The sequence below is a fragment of the Zalophus californianus genome, chromosome 14 (genome assembly GCF_009762305.2).
Source record: "Zalophus californianus isolate mZalCal1 chromosome 14, mZalCal1.pri.v2, whole genome shotgun sequence".
In the NCBI taxonomy this organism is placed as follows: domain Eukaryota; kingdom Metazoa; phylum Chordata; class Mammalia; order Carnivora; family Otariidae; genus Zalophus; species Zalophus californianus.
Window position 1 is genome coordinate 56588730 of NC_045608.1, and position 22404 is coordinate 56611133.

Here is a 22404-nt window from a genome sequence, read left to right on the forward strand (position 1 = left end):
TACTGATGTTCGGAGACCTCTCCATAGGATTTTGGTTAGGGTTAGGGGTTAGGGGTAGTGTTAGGGTTCGGGTTAGGGTTTTGGTATGAGCCTGGTATACTACAGTTCAGAGACCTCTCCAGACTTCTGCTTGGGTGTGATTAGACATGGCATCCATCCACCAAGCTGAGGCAAGGAAGGGACTTAGAGCTCTAAATACTCTTTTTAAAAAAAAAAGATTTATTTATTTAGGGGCGCCTCAGTGGCTCAGTTAAGCATCTTCCTTCGGCTTAGGTCATGATCCCAGAGTCCTGGGATCGGGTCCCACAGTGGGCTCTCCACTCAGCGGGGAGTCTGCTTCTCCCTCTCACTCTCCCCCTGCTTGTGCTCTCTCTCTCTCTCTCTCTCTGTCAAATAAATAAATAAATAAATAAATAAATAAATAAATAAATAAATAAAATAAAATTATTTAAAAAAGATTTATTTATTTTAGAGAGAGAGAGTATGTGCGTATGTGCACTAGCGGGGGGAAGCAGCAGAGGGAGAGAGAGAGAAAGAGGGGAAGCAGACTCCCTGCTGAGTGGGGGAGCCCAATGCAGGCCTCCACCTCACAACCCTGAGATCATGACCTGAGCTGAAACCGGGAGTTGAATGTTTAACCCACTGAGTCACCCAAGTGCCCCTAAATACTCTAATTAGATGTTCAGTTGTTACTTCTGTTTTTATCTACCTTCACACCCATTTTCAGAAATATTAACAATTCTTAAAGTTTTGGGATCTTCCCCAGAATAACTCGGCTGCTCTCAGCTTTTCTTATTTTGTGTTCAGGAACACACTTTCTCAATTCTAGTGTTAGGGTTAGAGTTACAGTAAGGGTTAAGTTTAGGGGAAGGTTATGTGCCTGGTATCCTATAGTTCAGAGACCTTGCCAGAGGGTTAGGTTTATGGTTAGGGTTAGGGAAAGGGTTACGCTTAGGTGTTCCAGTTATGGGTTAGTGGTAGGACTAGGGTTTGTGTTAGGGTGATGGTTAGGGTGAGGGTGAGGGCTACTGTATGTGCAAGGTGACAGTTCAGAGACCTTTCCAGAGAAGAAAATCCTAGACTTCTGCATAGGTGAGAATAGACGTGGTAACCATCCACTGAGCTGAGGCATGGAAGGGATTGGGTACTTTAACTAATCTTTAAATAAATACTCAATTGTTCCTTCTATTTTTATCTCTGTTGTCACACTCATTTTCAGAGCATTATTATTTAAATACCCATTAGTTAAATAGTAATATTAGTTCCAAGTACAATGTTAGTTCCAGGTGTATAACATAGTGAGTCAGCATTTCCATATGGCGCCTGTTGCTCATCACAAGTGCTCTCCTTCATACCCATCACCTATTTCACCCATTCCCTCTCCCACTAAAACTAGTTTAATTATTGCACAGATATGGGTGGACATGTTTTTAATTGCCCACTCAGCAAACGTCTCTGAGTTGAAGTTTGCCTCAGATTCTTAGCAGAAACCATTTTACCAAACATTCTGAAGATGATCAAACAACCTAAAGATGGTACATATCTTCCTAGTGTGGATTCCGTGAATGACCAATAAGGGCTGAGTTCTGACTCCCCATTACCCAGTGTGGATGATGCGATGCTGAATAAGGGTTGAGTTTTAAGTAAAGGTTTTTCAAGAGAATGTCCCAAAACTGAAATATGGGAATTCACAGATTAAAAGGGCCAACCCTTTGCATGCACAACATGAGGGATGAAGACCTATACCATTCTGGAATTTCTCAAAATATAGGACAAATTTGAGATCCTAAGAGCTTCTGGAATCTAACTAGCTGCAAACTAAAAATTGAAAAACGGGATGATATTAGACTTCTCAGTCTAGAAGATGATGAAGAGTGCCTTCAAAATCTTGAGGAAAATTAATTTCCCACTTAAACTCTGATGAGTGCTGTTCAAAGTAGGAATAAGGACATTTTCAGATATGTGAAGCATTAGGAAAAAAGTTACCTCCCATGCACCCTTTCTCAGGAGGTTACTGGAGGTCTACCTAAAAGAGTAATCCAAGTAACATGCATAGGGGATTCAACATAGTAGGTAATGGAAGAAATTCTCAAGAGGGTGATAAAGGAGATCGAAGTTGAAAGTTTTAGAGCTAAGAAAATGGAGAGCTCAAGGCACATGCCTCCAAGGGGAAAAGTACTGCAGACAGAGTACTCGGTGTGTTTGTTATGTTCCATTGCTGAGAGGAGATGTATACTTTGGGCTGAAAGTTTGCAATTCTGGCAAGATTAGTGATGGGTACATAGAAGACTAAGCAAAGGGGGGAAACCACACTCATTTATCATTAAGTCCAGGCAAACCAAATGGTGTGCAAGAAATTTAATTATAGTACATTAGAAGGCTTAGCTATGAATAATACATACATAGTTATTATAATGTGAACACTGAAATATGATCTAACCAAAATAAGTTAGAAGTGTATTGGGAGGTTTGAGGGGAGGGGGGAATGACAATTCTGTGTATGAAGGTAATGTGGCTGTGTAAGAGAGCTAAATCCTTATATTCTATAATATGAACTTAATAACATGTAAAAGTCAAATATCAAAAGAGATGGCTGTCTTAAGTTATTTAGAATGTGTAAATAAATCCCCATAGAAATAGCTATACGAAGAGGAATTCGGATGCAGTTCTGCAGAGCAGGACTTAGTGGTGGGATGGGGGGAAGGGACTGCCCTTGTCCATTCCAGGTCTTATAGACCAATTTGACTTTTCCATTATGAGTATTATAACATCAGTTATAGAGAATAAACTACAATCGCACCTCCCTTTCAGCTTTCTGTAAGGAGCTTCCACCCTTAGCCCTTCCCTTGTCTTCCCTATTGTCAAATATAATTCACTTATTTTAGTCCTTATCTTCTCAGCATTTCACATCATTACCTACAGTACTTCTTCCACTTTGAATTCTGTCCTCCCTTACCCCTCTGTCTTCAGGTTCTCTTCCTTCTGAACACTGCTTATAGTGGTTCCTCTTGTTCAGCAATCCCACATACTATTCGTGTTCTTCATTGTTCTGCCTTTGGTTCCTGCACTTTTCGTGCTGTAGGCTCTCTTTGGGCTAGCTCATCTATTTCTACATATAAGCCTTCAACTACCATCTCTAAACCGTTCCAGTTTATATCCTGAGCCTGAGCCTTTTCTTGAGCCTCCTCAGCATAGAGGTGACTTGAAGAAACGTCACTACTTGTTTGTTTCACAGGCACCATAAACCAGGCCTGCATTCTTCCTCACTTCCTCTCCACTCGCCTCTTCTTCTTCCTTATCTCCTGGAGGAGCACCACCATCCCTCCAGTAGAAATCTGGGATCTTCCAAGATGTGTCTCTGTCGCTCGTGTGCATGTCAGACAGGGTCTGTGTCCTGTTCACCCTTGTGTTCTCTGTGTCATTTGTTCCCTCGAAGGTAGCTGGCACAATGATCTCTAGTTAATTCTTGCTCCATAAATATGTGAATAAAAAGAGGATCAAACTGATAAAAGGGACAGTTTCTGAAATTGAACAGACTGTTCAGACAGATTTCAAGGCACAGAAGACAGACAACCTGCAAGAAGGAGAGTCCAGTGGTCAGAGAGGTGCTGCAGGAAGATATGTTGGAATAAAGCATAATGGCTTCATGACAATTTCACGTGAAGAGACGGATTTTGGAAATTTCCCACAGTACTGAAAATCCACGTCTGATAAGAGAGGAGAGGTGTATGGTAGAATTTCAGAGTCTGCTATAATCTTGGGTGTTCAGCACATTGTCCATATAGAATCTTGCTTCTCGCCTTTCTCCCAAAGCATAGGGCTTCAGCTATTCATTAATGAGTTGGTTCTCCCCATACTGGAACTGAGCATTTGGTGATAACTGGGTTTGGTGCTGTATTAGCTTCCTAGGACTGCCATAACAAATTGCCACGAACTTGGTGGCTTAGAGCAACAAGAATTTATTATCTCATTGTTCTGGAGGCTAGAAGTCTGAAATCAAGGTGTTGGCAGGCCCATGCTCCCTCAGAAAGCTCTAGAGGAGAGTCCTTCTTTGCCTCTTTCCAACTTCTCATGGTTGCTGGCAATCTCTGCCTCTGTCATCACATGGCTTTCTTCTCTCTGGTCTGAGTGCGGCTCCATGTCTCATCTCCCTTTAAAAGGACACCAGTCATTGGATTTAGGGCCCACCCTCATCCTGTATGCCCTCATCTTAACTAATTACATCTGCAAAAATAAAGGTACATTTCTAAATAAGATCACGTTCCAAGTTTCCAGGTGGACATGAATTTTGGAAGGATACTGTCAACCCATTACAGTGCCTTTGCCAGCTAGCAGTTTATTGAAATTCACCCTTTACCTGGTCTGTAAACATGAAATGGGCCTCTTAAATATTTTCCTTTACCAACAAGTATGATGTTATGATTTGTCAATAGGAGGCTCTGGAACAACATTACAAGAGAAAGGGGCTTCCCTTCCTGGTTCTGGTGTGTGTTGGCTCGACAAGCTCAGCACACGGCTCTCTAGGATCCAGCAGCAGATTTCCCTGGCAGCAGTCTCTTTCTGCACCCTCTTGGGCTGGTTCAGAGCAGAGTGCCACTAGTAAGATACTTTGCAGTGAATGACTTTCCCTTGCACTCTGGAGAAAAGACTTCCAGCCAGTTCCATCACCATGGCACAACAGAGACTTCTGTGCTGTACAGTGAGCCCTGGCTGTGCACTGTAAAGGAGGCTGCTATTAATCAGGTGGACACTCCATGGATATAATTCAGTCTCTTACCCTAGTCACCCCAGTGCTTGCTCAGTGAGCCATAAACAAAGTGGCCACAGTGGTAGGGATGGAGGCTATGCATGGGGTTCAGAAACATGGACTTCCCCTACTCAGTGTTGATTTGTCTAACATTACTGCTGAGTAGCAAATCCGTCAACAGAAGAGGTCAACACTAGGCCCCTTTTTTGGCACCACTCTCCATGGGGACCAACCAGCCACCTGGTGGCAGATTGATTACACTGGACCTATTTCTTCACAGAGGAGGCAGAGATTCATCCTCACTGGAATATACATGTTTTCTGCATGTGGAGTTGCCTTCTCTCAACATAATACTTCAGCCACCTGTACCATCTGTGTACTTATGGAATACTTTACCCATCATCATGGTCTTCTGCACAGCATTACTTCTCATCCAGGAGCCCATTTCACCCCTAAGGAAATACAGCATGGAGCTTATGCTTATGGAATCAACTGGTCTTAACCCACATATTCCATCACCTAGGAGCAGATGGCTAATTGAGAGTTGGAATGGCTTCTTGAAGACTCATTTGTGCCAGTTGGGAGACAATACCCCAAAACAATGTGATTCTGTCTTACAGGATAAGTATAAGCTTCGAATCAGCAACTGTTACAGGGTGTTCTCGCTCCCATAGCCAGAACACATGGATCTGGACATCAAGGGGTAGAAGTGGGAGTGGCCCTTCTCACTCTTAAACTCAGTAACCCATTTGCAGTATTATTTTTCCTGCCCCAGAAACTTTGAGCAATGCTGTTATGAAAGTCATAGTCTCCCAAGGGAGGAATGCTTCCATTAGCAGACACAGTGGTTCAATTGAATTGGAAAGTGAGAATGCCTCCTGGACATTCTGAACTTCTTATACCATTGAACCAACTGGCCAAAAAAAAAAAAAAAGTCACTCTAGGTGAGGCGAACTCAAGTTGCTGCTATAAATGCAGACAAGAAGGACTATGAAACCCAGGGAGTTACTTGGAGGTGCCTAGGAGTGAAGGTTTTGGTCACTCCAGGTGAATTTCGGGCTGAGGATGGGGGAAATGTGGACTGGGGAGTGGAAGAAGGAAGATGTAGATTATCATTGACAGCCTCACAGCAAATCGCAGAAACCATGACAGCACGAGCTTTGTATATGCTCTGTTATAGATATGTGTTTATTTTATATGCTAACCAGTTTCTTCTATCTCCTTCGCATTGTTATTTTATGTACCTAGAGTTGAAAGTTAACTTCACAATGTATTAGTTAGGTAAGAGAATATTCAGTGGGACTCTGCCTGAATTTGAGGAGTAGTTAAGATTACCAGTGATGGATACAATGACTTTTGGCACTGTGTCTCTCCGTATTTTGAGGAAAAGGTGAGAACTTTACCTTAAAGACAGATAGTTGTATTTTGTTACAAGAAAAACTGGAGTTGTTTTATTGATGTACAGAAGTTCAAAAATGTATAGAAGAGTGCACGTGGAAGCTGAATAGCCACAGAGCTACGCTCCTTTGTATTGCTGTGCTTTTGCTTAAGCTATTCTTTGAGTCTTAAATGGCTCTTCTTATTCTCTCAAATTTGAGGCCCAGCTTGTTTCACCATGAAGTTTCTTTCAATTACTTTACCCTATAGTGATTTCCTCCCCTCATGTCCCTGAAGAACTTGACTACATCACACATTTAGCACCTAATTATACTCTGAATGTAATTTTCCTCTAATTATTTGATGTGTTATACTGCCTTTCCACCAGCCCCAGCCCACCAGATCCAAAGCTCTTTAGGACTATGTCTCTTTTTCTTTCTTTTCGTTATCCATCAAAAACACACATATGAATACACACTCAACGAATATGTCTTAATTAAATAGCTGTCCTTACTCACTTGCTGCACTGGTTAATCTGCTTCTTGCTCCAAATTCACTTTCAGCTAATACAGTGTTTCCCAACCTAATTTGACTAGAGAGTCCTTTGACATCAATATACAATGTCTCAAAACCACTTGGGAATTTAAAAAAATTTTGTCAGTTTTTTGCTTTGTATATAGTAGTGATTTATGTAAAATATTTTATTTTGGATTAACATATAAAATTCTTTTTTTTAAAGATTTTATTTATTTATTTGAGAGAGAGAATGAGAGATAGAGAGCATGAGAGGGAAGAGGATCAGAGGGAGAAGCAGACTCCCTGCTGAGCAGGGAGCCCGATGCGGGACTTGATCCCGGGACTCCAGGATCATGACCTGAGCCGAAGGCAGTCGCTTAACCAACTGAGCCACCCAGGCGCCCCATATCATAAAATTCTTTTAAAAATATACTCTATAATGTTGGTTAATACGACTTTTCCCATTTCTTAAAAATAATTATGTAAGAAGAATTAAAAGGACATACTGTAATTCCTCAAAATATTAAAAATATGATCCAGTAATTCCACTTCTGGGTACAAACTTAGAAGAACTGAAAACAGTCTTGAAGAGGTATTGTTCATAGCAGCCATGTTCATAGCAGCATTATCTGCAATAGCCAGAAGATGAAAGTCAAACAAGTGTTCATTGAGAGATGAATAAATAAACAAAATGTGGTACTATACAAGCGATGTAATATTATTCAGCCTTAGAAAGGAAGGAAATTCTGACACATGCTACAACATGAATGAATATTGAGGATATTATGCTAAGTGAAATAGGCCAGTCACAAAAAGACAAATACTATGTAATTCCACTTACATGAATAGAATCAATAGAGCAGTGAAATTCATAGAGAAAGAAAATAGAATGGAGGTTGCCAAGAACTGGGGGAGAGAGAGAGGGGAGTTCATGTTTAATGGGTACAGTTTCAGTTTTGCAAGGTGTAAAGAATTCTGGAGATTGGTTGCACAACATGAATATGCTTAACACTACTGAACTGTACCCTGAATGATTAAGATGGTAAATTTTGTTATGTATATTCCATCACAATTTTAAGAAATCCAACAGAGTTTATAAAATGAAATTTATAGAGATTATTCAGGAACCAGTAAAAAAAAATTGAGAAAAATTAAAAAGGACCAAAATAAGTGGAGTGATTAGAAGACCTGATATTGTGAAATGCCAATTTATTCTAAAATTATTTGTAGATTTATCTGTAGATTTATTGCAATCCCAATAAAAATTTTAGTACTTTTTCTGGAAATTAAAAAAGCCTGATACTAACATTTATATAGAAATGCAGAGTTTAGAAGAGCCAAGACACTCCTTTTTTTTTTAACGATTATTTATTTATGTATTTGAGAGAGAGAGAGCACGAGAGGGAAGAGGGTCAGAGGGAGAAGGAGACTCCCTGCTCAGCAGGAAGCCTGATATGGGACCCGATCCCCGGACTCCAGGATCATGACCTGAGCCGAAGGCAGTCGCTCAACCAACTGAGCCACCCAGGCGCCCCTGAGCCAAGACACTCTTAAAGGAGAAGAATGAGGTGGGAGGGTTTGCCCTATTGCCTGTCAAGATGTATTAAAAGTCTGCAGTGGGTCTCCTGGGTGGCTCAGTTGGTTAAGCATCTGCCTTCGGCTCAGGTCATGGTCCCGGGGCCCTGGGATCCAGCCCCGCATCGGGCTCCCTGCTCTGCGGGAAGCTTTCTTCTCCCTCTCCCACTCCCCCTGCTTGTGTTCCCTCTCTTGCTGTGTCTCACTCTGTCAAATAAATAAAATCTTTAAAAAAACCAAAAGTCTGCAATAACTAGAACAGTGTAGTATTAATGTAAGGATGATAAACATATCAGTGGAAGAGATTAAAGATTCCAGTAACAGATGCACACATACGTGGTTATTTGATGATTGACATGAATAGCACTGCACAATAGTAGGTGAAAGATGGTCTTTTCACTAAATAATGTGGCTCAATTAAATATCTATATTAAAAAAAGTAAAATAAAATTTTATTCTTACACCATACACAAAAATCATTTCCAAGTCAGTGGTAGACCTAAATGTGAAAATCAAAACAATAAAGATTTTGGAATATAACGTAGGAAAATGTCTTCAAGGTATTGGGATAGGGAGTGATTTTAAAAAACAGGATACTAGAGGCGCCTGGGTGGCTTAGTTGGTTGTGCTTCTGACTCTTGATTTTGGCTCAGGTGATGATCTCAGGCTCAGTGGAGAATCTGTGTGAAATTCTGCCCCTCTCCCTCTGCCCCTCCCCTCACTTGTGTGTCCTCTCTCTCTCTCAAATAAATAAATCTTAAAACAATAAAATAAAAATAGGACACTAAAAGCACTAGTCACAAAGGGAAAAATTATGAATTTGACTTATTAAAATTCTGAACTTCTATTCCTCAAAAGACTGAAAAGGCAAGCAAGTGTAGAATCCCAGGATGATTATTGCTGTGCAACAATGAGAGGGTAAGTAATTAGTCTTATTTGAGTGGCAGCACTGAAGAGAGCTCCAATAACTTTTTTTTTAAAGATTTTATGTATTTATTTGACAGAGAGAGAGACAGCGAGAGCAGGAACACAAGCAGGGGGGAGTGGGAGAGGGAGAAGCAGGCTTCCCGCGGAGCAGGGAGCCCGATGCAGGGCTCGATCCCAGGACCCTGAGATCATGACCTGAGCCGAAGGCAGACGCTTAACGACTGAGCCACCCAGGTGCCCCTAAAATATTTATATTTAAATATATTTTTATTCATTAACACTATTATAACTACATTTAGAGAAGAAGGAGATGATAGGGAAAGAAGTAAATCCCTAGTTTCCCAGGCGGTGATATAGTGTTCTTTACCCTCTTCTCCACAAGAGGGCACAAGATGAATAAGATTTTCAATTCCATTGTTTCATTGCTGGCCTTCGGTTGTTGCCAGCCAACCACCCGTACTTCCATTTTGGTATTGTTGACAAACTGCTATTGTTAACATCTAAACAACCATCTTTGAGTTCAGGGCACTGTTAAAGGGATGTCCAGACAAAGAAGGCATGATTCAAAGCACTCAGAATCTAATGGGGTCACAGAGGGGAAGAGAACAATCCATTTGGAGGACATGCTAAGGGCCCAAGGAGTCCCACAGGTCATGAGTTGGTGTTCCTTTGGAGAGGTTGGAATGGTGGGGTGGGGGGAGGGTGGGGCACAGCCGGCAGCAATGACAGGGATGCATTTGGACGAGGCAGTGGGGATGCGATAGACTACACATGGTGATAGCAACTGTGAGAGCACTGAGGGCCCAGGATGGCCCTGGGAATGCAGGAGATTGTACTCTAGAAGACTTGGGGGTGGGGAGGAAAGGTTTCACCACCAAGACTCTGCCTGCAAACACTCGGCAGAGCCAGGTCTGTTCTCCCTTCTTTGCTCCTTGCAGCTTGCTATGTTCCATGTTCACTCAAGGCTCTGTGACCTCCACACACACCCACCCTGACCTGCCCACCACACCCCCATGGCTGTCTTCTGGTGTACTTCACCCTCTCCTCACAGAGGCCATTTCCTTGTCCAGGGCTCTTTCCTCTTAGAGACTGGTGTTTTCCTTCAGGCCTCTCCCCACTTATCTGAAGGTTTGCTCTCACATATCAAGCCTAGGCTACCTTCTTGTGCAGGACCTCTAAGCTCCTCTGACCAACTATTCCCCTTCTTTTAGCCTGTTTCCTTTCTTGAGCTTCCCTGGTCTCTAGGCTCTCTCTTCTCCTCTCCCACCACTGACATTGTCATCCTTCTTTCCCCATGGTGTCATATCTCTCACCCAGTCAGCTAACCTCTCTGAAGGCCCGGAAACAGACTGACTCCCAGGACCCACGGGGTTCGCATGAATATGGCTGGCACTGTTTACACACTTCTTTTCCTCCTTTTATGGCCTCTTCAAGCTCTACTCTTGGCATTTCACCTGAATACAAGTATTTTCAAAGGCATGGTTCTACTTTGGACTGAACTTGAGAAGTAGAAAGGTATGCACTACCTTTCAAAGGTTACTAGGAGAAGATTTTTTTTTTTTAAGATTTTATTTATTTGACAGAGAGAGACACAGCAAGAGAGGGAACACAAGCAGGCGGAGTGAGAGAGGGAGAAGCAGGCTTCCCACAGAGCAGGGAGCCTGATGCAGGGCTTGATCCCAGGGCACTGGGATCATGACCTGAGCGGAAGGCGGCCACTTAACAACTGAGCCACCCAGGCGCCCCTAGGAGAGGATTTTTTTTTTTAATGTTTTATTTATTTATTCATGAGAGTCAGAGAGAGAGAGGCAGAGGAAGAGGGAGAAGCAGGCTCCCGCCTAGCAGGGAGCCCGATGCGGGACTCGATCCCAGGACCCTGGGATCATGACCTGAGCCAAAGGCAGACGCTTAACCATCTGAGCCACCCAGGCACCCGCTAGGAGAGGATTTTTAATTGAACTTGTCTGCTGTGCCATATAATGGTGTCATGGAAATCACACCAAACCAGGGGTCCTAATGCACAGGCTGTTCTCCTGTTGCTGCCCTTCCTGGCCAGGGCACCTGGGGCAAGTGAATTTACCTCTTGGAGTTTCAGTTTCCTTGTCTGTAAAATGAAGGCAATGGTAGTAATTACCTCATAGGAATGTCTTGAAAAATAAATGAGGTAATAAATGAAGTAGTATTTGCTAAGTGTCTACACTAAAAAATGTAGCTGTTATTATTACTATTATTTCTTAATCTGTAAAATTCAAGTAAGATTGCCAAGGGAAGACTGAATGATCTCCAAGAGGCTCCTTCAGGCTCTGTCTTCTGAGTTTGTCAAATACAATTTGCCATATTTGCTGGTCGTGCTCTCTCCTTTTCTTCTCTGGCAACTTCCACCTCACCCCAGCCCTCGGAACACCTCCATAAACAGCTCTTTGCACTAAATTCCTCTCTGCTTGAAAGAGTGAGTTGTTTCAGTTTCTGGGTGCTGAGTGGCTTTACCATCTGGGGAGTCAGCCCCAGACACCTGGGGCACATATACCAAACCAGAGGAGTCACTGCCACTTCTGCTCACATTTGGGTTTCTAGGTATGAAAATGGGCCAAAAGATGCCATATTGGTTGCCATGACAAACCACCGGTTGTATATACATGTTTTTATTTCTATTCTGGAATGAAATCTCATACAGCCTGCAATGGGGCAGTTTTTCTGGGCCTGAGGAAAGGCTGAACCTTCACTGATGTGCTGAACTGATCAGGTTGCCCAGCCCCCCTTAGGACATTTCTGTTTTTTGGCTTTTTGCTGCCTTCCTCCTTTAGAACAGTAGCCGTGAGTCAACCTGTTGTTCGTTGCATGTGTAGTCTAGCATGGCAGAATTTGAAAATGGAGCTAGAGTTGCCCCAGTTTGGGCTGAATGATAGGTGCTCCTTTCCTGGGTATGGTCAAGACTACTTACAAAGGACGTTTCCAAAAACTGGTTCTGTGATCCCAGCTAACTTCCTATCTCTGACCTAGAAAAGAGGTTTAAAAGACTAGAAAAGGCTGGATATGAGAAGGGATTTTGGAAAGAGCTGCTGGTGGTGCTGGTCCTAGCCTGTGCAGTGGAGGCAGAAACCAGAGGGGCTTTGTGGGAAGGGTCTGTGCTCCCACAGTTTGTAGGGGCAGAGGGAATGTGTGAGTGTTTTCCAAGGACCAGACTCGGGCCCTCTAGTGAGGAAGCTGGCATGGGGTTGTTTTCTGTCCCAACCTAGAAGGCTGCCTGATGAGCAGAACCCCACAGCAGGTGGGGTTTGGTCTGAGTAAGGTCTGAGTAAGGTCTGAGGCTCCATCAGACACATAAAGGTTGAGGAAGGGGTCTTGAGTGACTGTCCAGAAAAAGATCCACACACTCCATGGAATCTCTGAAAACCCCACTAAATTACCTCAGGAAGGAAAGTGCTTGCTTCATGGGAAGGGCTGATGCCAGATCATCATAGAATTCCAAGTTGTGAGAACTTTCCTGCCCTACTTTCACCTCCACCCTGGGTGGGGTCAGAAACCATGGCAAAGGGTGGAGTGAAAATCATGAAACAGGTCAGAGAGAAGAGAAATCTATCAGGACTTTTCCCCCTGCCATCTGGCAGAGGATGAAAAACCCAGCCCAAACATGAACTTTAAAGTTAATTATTATTATTTGCAACCATGTGGACAGAACTAGAGGGTATTATACTAAGCGAAATTAAGTCAGAGAAAGACAAATGTATGATTTCACTCATATGTGGAATATAAGAAACACAACATGAACATAGGGGAAGAGAAAGGAAAAATAAAATAAGATGAAAACAGAGAGGGAGGCAAACCATAAGACTCTTTTTTTAAAAAAAGATTTTATTTATTTATTTAACAGAGAGACACAGTGAGAGAGGGAACACAAGCAGGGGGAGTGGGAGAGGGAGAAGCAGGCTTCCCGCTGAGCAGGGAGCCTGATGTGGGGCTCGATCCCAGGACCCTGGGATCATGACCTGAGCCGAAGGCAGATGCTTAACAACTGAGCCACCCAGGTGCCCCAAACCATAAGACTCTTAACTCTAGGAAACAGATAGGGTTGCTAGAGGGGAGGTGAATGGGGGGATGGGGTAATAGGGTGATGGGCATTAAGGAGGGCACTTGATGTAATGAGCACTGGGTGTTACATGCAACTGATGAATCACTAAATTCTACCCCTGAAACTAATAAAAAAATAAAGTTAATTATTATTATTATTCTGGACACCACACCTGAATTACTGGATTTACAGTGACTAGAGGTCCTTTTGTTACTCGTAAGGAACTAAAAAGTCTTAGGAGCTGCCCAAGTGTTTCTCCACAGGGCAGGGAAGAACTAACTCCACCACAGGGGAAAAGAGTGATGCTCTCTCATCCCCATCTCCATGAAGCTTGTTTGCTCCATAGAAAGGCCAGGCTGGTATTCTGTGGCAGAGTTACGAGTCCATGGAGTGGCCATAAGGAGTGGCAGTGGCTCTGGGCTTTATTCTGGTGCAGGATTCTGAGCCCAAGAGTGTTCTTGCCCCACTCCTAGGAGCAGAGGACTTTCATTTTTCCCAGAAACAGTGGGTCTCAGCAAAGTTTGAGATGGGTTGGGGGGAGTAGAGAGAAAGGGGAAGGTGTGAAATAGATTGTTCAGAGGAAGGGGATGTGAACTTGTCTAAGGAGTGTGGTGAGCCTGGCTGGCAGGGCTGGTGCTCATCTGAGATTTGTGAAAGAATCTTCCTGGCTATGGCATCCCTGTCTCTGGTACCTGCTCCTTGGGTCTGATGGCTGAATGGTTCTGGTTAACCGGCACTGGGGTAGAGAACAGTTGCGAGGTGATTAAGGGTATCAGAAGGCAAGGGGTGATGTGCTGGACCACAGATTGTCTAAGCTAGATGAGGAAGAAAATGAAACATTGGCCCTGCAGACCATGCCCTATGGGTCCAAGTGCTGGAGCTGGGATTCTGCAGAGAGTGGGAACCACAGGAAATGGTGGTACCAGGACAGCAGTCTTCCAAGCAGCCTTCTGAAAGCAGTACATTCACCTGTGAGAATAAAGATCTGGGGTTAGAATGTGAGCATCGATAGCTGAGCTATTATGGAGGGAGAGGGAGAGATGGTTGTGGAGATAATGAAGGACTGAGAAGCCAGAGTCTGGTGGCTCATCCCTGGTATAGAATTGACAGCAGAAGGGCGGAGAGGACTGGTTCAGTCAGTCAGGTGCTAAAGTCGCTGCAGAATGAGGAGGTGAGTAGAAATCAGCCAGAAGAAGAGTCACGTGTGATAAAGTCTTCTGGGCATGAACTTCCAGGGAGCTCCACTTCAAGAGAGGAGAAATAGATTGGAAATGGATCTGGATGGTTGCCGTGACTGGAACGCTGTAGTACAATATTCAATTATTAAGCTCTAGACTCCCCCCCGCCCCCCCCCCCCCCCCCCGCCACGGCCTGAGCTGACCAGGCCTGGACCGTTATGCAGTCTCAATCTAGGACAAACGGACCTTACCTCTCTCACCATCACCGACACCCTCAAAAGGGCCCTTAGGCCAGGATGTGCTGCAGGAGGAGTGAGGCTGGGAAGGCCTGGCATGTTTTCCTTTAGCCCTTCTGCCTTCACGCCTTCATTTGGGGCAGAGAATTATTTGTCTGGTGCAGGGGCTAGCAAGGTGCCACGTTAGTGTTCTCCAAGTGGCTCTTCATGGCTGAAGGGTGGCTGAGGCTGGCAATTAGAGACAATCATGTTTAATAGGTCCTGGCGTTTGAACCAGCAGCTATAGAAGGGTAGTGTCCTCTGTCATTTCTCTGTACCACATATACATGTACAAAGTAAACTGGAACAACACATCTGAATGGTTCTTTTTCCCCAAGGAGGGGAATTTCAACATATAAATCATACTTCTCTTAGCACTTTGAGACAATGAAGGCTTATTCAGTGTCCTAGGTTGATATACTGCTCTGTGCTTGCATGAAGTATCAGATGTTACAATCACTTGTCTGTGGGAACGCCCTGTTCTGGATCCTCGGTGATACTGACTTGTCAGTGTTTAGGTGCCACACCTGAAACAGCAGCTGTGTCATCAGCATCCCACTCTCCTCCAGGTGACTTAAGTCTGTTCCCCAGCAATCTGCTCAGGATCTAGTCCAAGGCCTGACACACGCCCCTGGTCTACAGAGTCTTCATTCTTCACCCCCAACCTTCCATCACGGTTGAGGTCCTCAAAGCCACAGGAGCCTATAGGTTTTCCTGGAAGAAGTGAAGGGGCTTCAGCAAAACAGGGAGGAAACACAAGGAGGGGCAGAAGGAGAGTGGAGGGGTGAAGGAGAAGCAGGGGAAGAGAAGGGTGTGGGTCTGCAAAGTTAGACACTACCCATGCAAGCAGGACAAGACATAAAGGGCAATTGCAAGAGCCGTTGAGAGATGCTCGTGAAGCCTGGGGGTGAGGTATGGAAGCCAGATTGCAATCGGGCTAGGTGTGAGGAAATGGGAGAGACAAGTGCAGACAGTTCTTTGAACAAGTCTGGCTGAGAAAGGGCAGGGGAGAAATGGGGCAATAACTACAGGGAAGGTGTTTTTATGATGGGTGAGGTTTGAGCATCAGCAAAAAGCCCACTTTATGTTTAAATGCTCCTTGGTTCTAGCATGTTAAGGCCAAGGCGGTATGTAGTCTGTCATAGGTAGGGACAGCATGACGAGCTTTGACACCTCTGATAAGACTGTGATGGCACCTGATCACATGTATATCACAGCACCAGTGGTTCTTAGCCAAAGTTCCACTCTAGGACAGTCTGGGCTGGGGAGTGCAGTGCACAGTGCCTGGATTATTTGGAAACACTACAGGTGGTTGGCAAAAAATAAATAAATAATAAAAATAGATTATTTATTGAAGAACAAGAAAAGAGGAGAAAATAATTCAGAAAAGTCTTCATGTAATTGAAAATTACTTCTAAAAATCTACCAACACCTAAAAGCTATGTTGGATTTAAAAATAAATATCACACCCCCTCCCCCCCACCACCGCCAGAGCTCTGAAGAGGCTTGCCTAGAGCCCAAGTGTTCTATGGATATTCTAGGGAAATGATCCCAATTTTAGGAGACAGTCAAGCTATAGTCAGAGAGTATCTGATGACTAGAGACACCTTGTCATAAACACATGCAGTTTGCACCAGCTCCCGGGGACAAAGAGAGTGTGGAGTCTGGCAATTGCTGGTTATAGGCAAAGGAGGTTAACTTGGGAGAAATGGGCATATTTTATTACAATATAAGTTAACAGAATGATTTCAGAATGGTGAATGTCTTGGTAAAAACATGATCAAATGACATCATACCTCAATAAAACTAAAATTAAAATGGAATTAAATTTTAAATTGAATAGGATGAGTTTAACTGATAAACTAAAGCACATAAATTCTTTATTTTTATTTTTTATTTTTTTGAATATTTTATTTATTTATTTGACAGAGAGAGACACAGCAAGAGAGGGAACACAAGCAGGGGGAGTGGGAGAGGGAGAAGCAGGCTTCCTGTGGAGCAGGGAGCCCGATGTGGGGCTTGATCCCAGGACTCTGGGATCATGACCTGAGCCGAGGCAGACACTTAATGACTGAGCCACCCAGGCACCCCATAAATTGTCTTTTAAAAGGGCAGAATTCAGGGCACCTGGGTGGCTCAGTCGGCTAAGCATCTGTCTTGGGCTCAGGTCATGACCCATGGTCCTGGGATTGAGACCTGTATCGGCCTTCCTGCTCAGAGGGGAGTCTGCTTCTCCCTCTGCCTCTGCCCCCACTCATGCTCTCTCTCTCTCTCTCAAATAAATAAGTAAAATCTTTAATAAAATAAAAGGGCAGAATTCTGCTCCTTGCCAAGGTAGAGTAGCAAGAGACTGCATTTGCCCTCCTACCTGAAATAACCAAAGAAAGAAAAATGAACAAAATATATGAAACAATGGTTTTGAAGAGACTGAACCTCAGGGAAAAAAGACCGTGATCCCTGAGATCAGGGAAACAAATGAGTGTCCCAGCTTATTTGAGAGCTTTCAGGTAACAGTACAGGGAAGGGGACCCAAGCAAAGTAAGACCCAACTACATGTTCTCTACATGAAACCCACTTAATATAAAGACATAAATAGAGGCAGAAAGCAAATTGGTAGTTTCCAGAAGTGGAAAGAGGGAAAACAGGAAGTGACTGCTTAATGGGTATAGGGTTTTCTTTTGGGGTGATGAAAATATTTGGGAACTAAATAGAGGTAGTGTTAACACAACAATGTGAAGGTACTAAATGCCATTAAATGGTTATTTTGATGTTATGTGGATTTTACCTGGAAAAAAAAAACTGACCAGGCACACAATGTAAATGACAACCAGCAGAAACAGAGACCCACAGGAGATCTAGAGAATGCAGTTATAAAACTCAGACTTTAAAATAATTGTGCTTGCTGCATTCATTGAGAGATGAAAGATATGACAGTATTTTGACAGAGAAATATAAACTATAAAAAAAAGAAACCAAAGGGAAATTCTAGAACTGTATGTAGAACAATCAATATTAGTAACTCAGTGGATGGGTTTAATAGAATAGCAGAATAGATAGGTGAAGAGAAAATTAATAAATTTTTGATGGAATTAGAAGACAATATCCAGAATATAGTATTGAGAGATGAAAAGATTAAAAACAAAGGTAAAGATTAGAGACAAAGAAGTTACAGAAAGGAATCCTGTAAGGAGAGGAGAGGAGAGGTGGGACAGAGCAGTATGTAAAGTGTTAATAGTTAGGAATTTTAAAAAATGGATTAAAGATATTAAGCCATATATTTATAGCCGACTTCCAAGCAGAAACAATGGAATCTGGAAGACAATAGAATGGTATCTTCAAAATGCTTAAAGGAAATCTCAGCCAATAAATTGTGTAGCCCGCAAGTGCTCTAGCCATTCATAAGTGGGACGTTAACTTAGGACAAGAAAGAATCACGAGATGGGTAAAGACTGTACAGTCCACTAAAGAGGCATGAGCAAGGGATGTTTTCCAGGCAGGTGGTTAGGAAATCTCAAGGACTACAAGTAGAATCGTGAGTTGGTCTGTTTGGGTGAAGCTGAGCCCCCATTACTAGGGGTGGGATGAAAATTGAGTCTGGGGAAGGTCAGTAGGAGCAGGATGTGAATGATCTCATTCTACAAGTGATGGGAGAGGGAAGGTGTTCTTGCGGCATCCTGCTTGTTTCTTGGTAGGATACTGCTACTAAAAGTCTTTCTAACATTTTCCTGCCACTACCCAATATGTATAAATCATACTGTCTCTTGGTACTTTACTATGCGTGAAGTTAAATTTAGATAAGTACCAGCTTCAGTCTGCACTGTACTTTCATTCCCTTGAGAGGAAATATTACTGATTACCACTTTTAAAGAACCCAATTGCAAAGAATCTTATTTCCTCTTTGACTTGTTCCTCTGGAGATAGAGTGAGACAGTAAATTAGGGAATGAAGGGAAAATAAAGAAGTTCCCCTTCAGAGTTGTTTCCATATGGCTGACCTTTTAAATGACTCTCTCTCTTTCTAAGCACCATACTTTCAGTCCTAACCTTTGCCTTTCTTGTAGGAAAGTTCCGTTTCCTATGAGTTTGCAAATGTTTGATATTATCCAACTTCAAATTTTAGCCCATCAAATGAGTATAGGTTGGAGGGTGGAGGAAGTGGGGAGATACTGGATAAAAGGTACAAACTTCCAGTTACAAGATTAACAGATTTGGGGATCTCATGAACTGTGTGGTGATTATAGCTATTGATACTGTATATCATATACTTGCATGTTGCTAAGAGAGTGGATCTTCCATGTGTTCACACCAAAAAAATGCTAACTATGTGACGGATGAAGGTGGTAGCTAATACTTATGGTGGTAATCACTTTGTGATATGTAAATGTATCAAATCAACACTTTGTACACCTTAAACTTACACAATATTAAGTGTCAGTTGACCTCAAGAAAGCTGGAGGGAAAAAAAGATTTCTCAAGTTTAATTTATAGCCTTTTGCTGATTTTAAATTTCCACCATACATTTGGTATAGTGCTCTACTTCTAACTGCTGTGTGCAATGTATAACTTTCCAAGCAGGGTGTACACGAGGGGCTTTCAGGGTCACAGATATATGTACACATTTAATTGCATTAGATGGTGTCAGGTTGCTCTTGAGAATAGTTGCACAACAAGTCTTTCCTCTCACCACCAAAGTATGAAAGTTCCGTTTCCTACAAGTTTGCAAACGTTTGATATTATCCAACTTTCAAATTTTAGCCCATCAAATGAGTATAAAGTGATGCTTCATTCTTTCATTACTGAGGTTGAGCTTTTCTTCACATACTTATTAGCCATTTGGGTTTGCCTTATTTATATCCTTTGCCAATTTTCTAATTAGGTGCCCTATCTTTTCTTGTGTTCTGCAAGATTTCCATATATATTTTAGAGCAATACTGTCCAGTAGCACTTTATGAGATGATGGAAATGTGTTCTTTTTTTTAAAAAAAAGATTTTATTTATTTACCTGAGAGAGAGAGAGAGTGTGTATGTGCAGGGGGAGGGCAGAGGGAGAGGGAGAGAGGAAGCAGATTCCCTGCTTAGTGGGGAACCTTATGTGGGCCTTGATCCCAGACCCTGAAATCATAACCTGAGCTGAAGTCAAATGCTTAATGATTGAGCCACAGGGCGCCCCTGGAAATGTGTTCTATTTGTGCCCTCCATTATGGTAGGCACTCACCATGAGTGGCTGTTGAGTACTTGAAATGTGACTAGTGCAACCAAGGAACTGGATTTTAAATTTTATTTAATTTTAATTAATTTTAACTTAAATGTAACTAGCCAAGTGTGACTAGCGACTACTACATTGGACAACGCGGGATCTAGGTATTAATACCTTGTCAGTTTTTGGCATTGCAAATATCTTCTCCTGATTTGTCAACTGTTTAATAGCTTAGCAGAAGTTCTTAGTTTTTATGTGTTTAAATCCATACATCCTTTTGCTTTATGGTTTGGCTTTTTTAAGTGGTCTTTTTTAGGGAAGAATTCTCTATAAACTTCAGTATCACAAATATAATCTCTGGAATTTTCTACTCTTACCTTTAAGCTTTCCCTTTGACATTTAGTTCTTTAATCCAACAGAGGCTCTTATTTGTAAATGGTGTAAAGAACGTGCTTTGTTTTTCTGCACATAATGAATCAGTTTTCCCAACTCAATTCATTAAATGGTGCTTTCTTTTTCTGGCAGAGTGTGGAAGCATTTTTTAAAAGATTATATACCAGGTCCAATAATACCTAGATCTGTTAGCCCTTTGTTCTGTACAATGGTCCATTTGCCTGTTCCCATGTGAGTATCCACTGTTTTAAAACTTTACCTTTATAGTATGTCTTCATAATTAATTGGTAGGACAATTTGTTTTTCTTTGCTTTTCAAGATCAAATTGAGTATTTGAGAAGCCTTGTTCTTCTGTTAAATTTTAGAATAAGTTTATCATTTTTTTCAAAACTCTTGGTGAATTTTAGTAGGGATTGCATTTAATTTATAGTTTAATTTTGGAAGAAGCAAATTCTTAACGTGTTGTTGTTATATCCATGTACATTTATGTAAATCAGTCAGGTTTTTTTTTCATGTTTAACAGCTTTTTTTCCCCCACACCTTTTTTTTAAGGCTTTATTTTTGAGTAATCTCTATACCCGATATGGGCCTTGAACTCACAACCCTGAGATCAAGAGCCGCACAGTGACAGAGCCAGCCAGGTGCCCCATCATGTTTAATAGCTTTATAAAAATAAAATCATCATACAAAATCCTGCACATATTTGAAATTGCAAATTGGCAGGCTTTGACATGCCATGAATGAGGCCATGAAACCATCACCAATATCAAGATAGTGATAGTGAACAAATTTCACCCACCCCAAACTCCTTGTGCCCCTCTGTAATCCTTTTCTCCTATCCCTCCCCACACCCCACATCATGCAACCAGTGATTGCTTTCTGTCACTATAGATAGAAAGAGTCCTTTGCATTTTTGAAAGTTTTTAATACATGGAATCACACATTGTCTGGCTTCTTTCACTCAGTATAAAAGTTTTGAGATTCATTGATACTGTAGCATGAATCAGTAGTTCGTTCCTTTTTATTGCTGAGGAGTATTCTACTGTATGGATATGCCACAAATTTGTTTATCCATTCACCCATTGGTAGGCATTTGGGTGGTTTCGTCTTCATAACACCACTATTTTCAAGAGCAGGAGAAATAGCTGATTTTCCTAACACATAGAAACAGACACAAAGAGTTAGACAAAATGAGGAGAAGGATGAATATGTTCCAAATGAAAGAACAGGACAAAAGCACAAGAGATCTAAAAATATCACAGCAAGAGACCTAAATGAAACAGAGATAAGTAATATGCTTGATGGAAAATTTAAAGTATTGGTCATAAAGATACTCACTGGACTTGAGAAAAGAGTGGAGGACCTCAGTGAGACTTTTAACAAAGAAACAGAAAACAAAAAAGAACCAATAGAGATAAAAAAAAAAAAACCTCTATACCTGAAATTAAAAATACAGTAGACTAGAGGAAGCCGAAGGAAAAAAAAATCAGTGATCTAGAGGACAGAGTAATGGAAAGCAATCGAGTTGAATGGGAGATAAAAAATAATAAATGAGTGTTAAGGGAAACTCAGTGACACCATCAAGCATAACATTTGCATTTCAGGGATCCCAGGAGAAGAGAGGGAAAGGGGGCAGAAAAATTATTTGAAGAAATAATAGCTTCTGAATCTGGGGAAGGAAACAGAAATCTTCCTGAATCTGGGGACAACTTCCTGAATCTGGGGAAGGAAACAGAAATCCAGATCCAGGAGGCATAGAGGTCAACCCAAGGAGGTCCAGACCAAGACACATAGTAATTTAAATGGCAAAAAACAGTGATAGAGAATTTTAAAAGCAGCAAGAGAAATCAGTTACATACAAGGGAAACCCCAAAAGGCTATCAGCTGATGTTTCAGCAGAAACTTTGCAGACCAGATGAAAGTGATATGATATATTCAAAATCCTGAAAGAAAACAACAACAACAACAACAACAACAACAAACCTGCAACCAAGAATACTCTATCTAGCATGGATATCATTCAGAATAGAAGGAGAGATAAAGGGTTACCCAGACAAACAAAAGTTAAAGGAATTCATGGCCACTAAACCATCCCGACAGGAAATGTTGAAGGGGATCCTGAGTGAAAAGGAAAGATCATAAGTAGGAGTA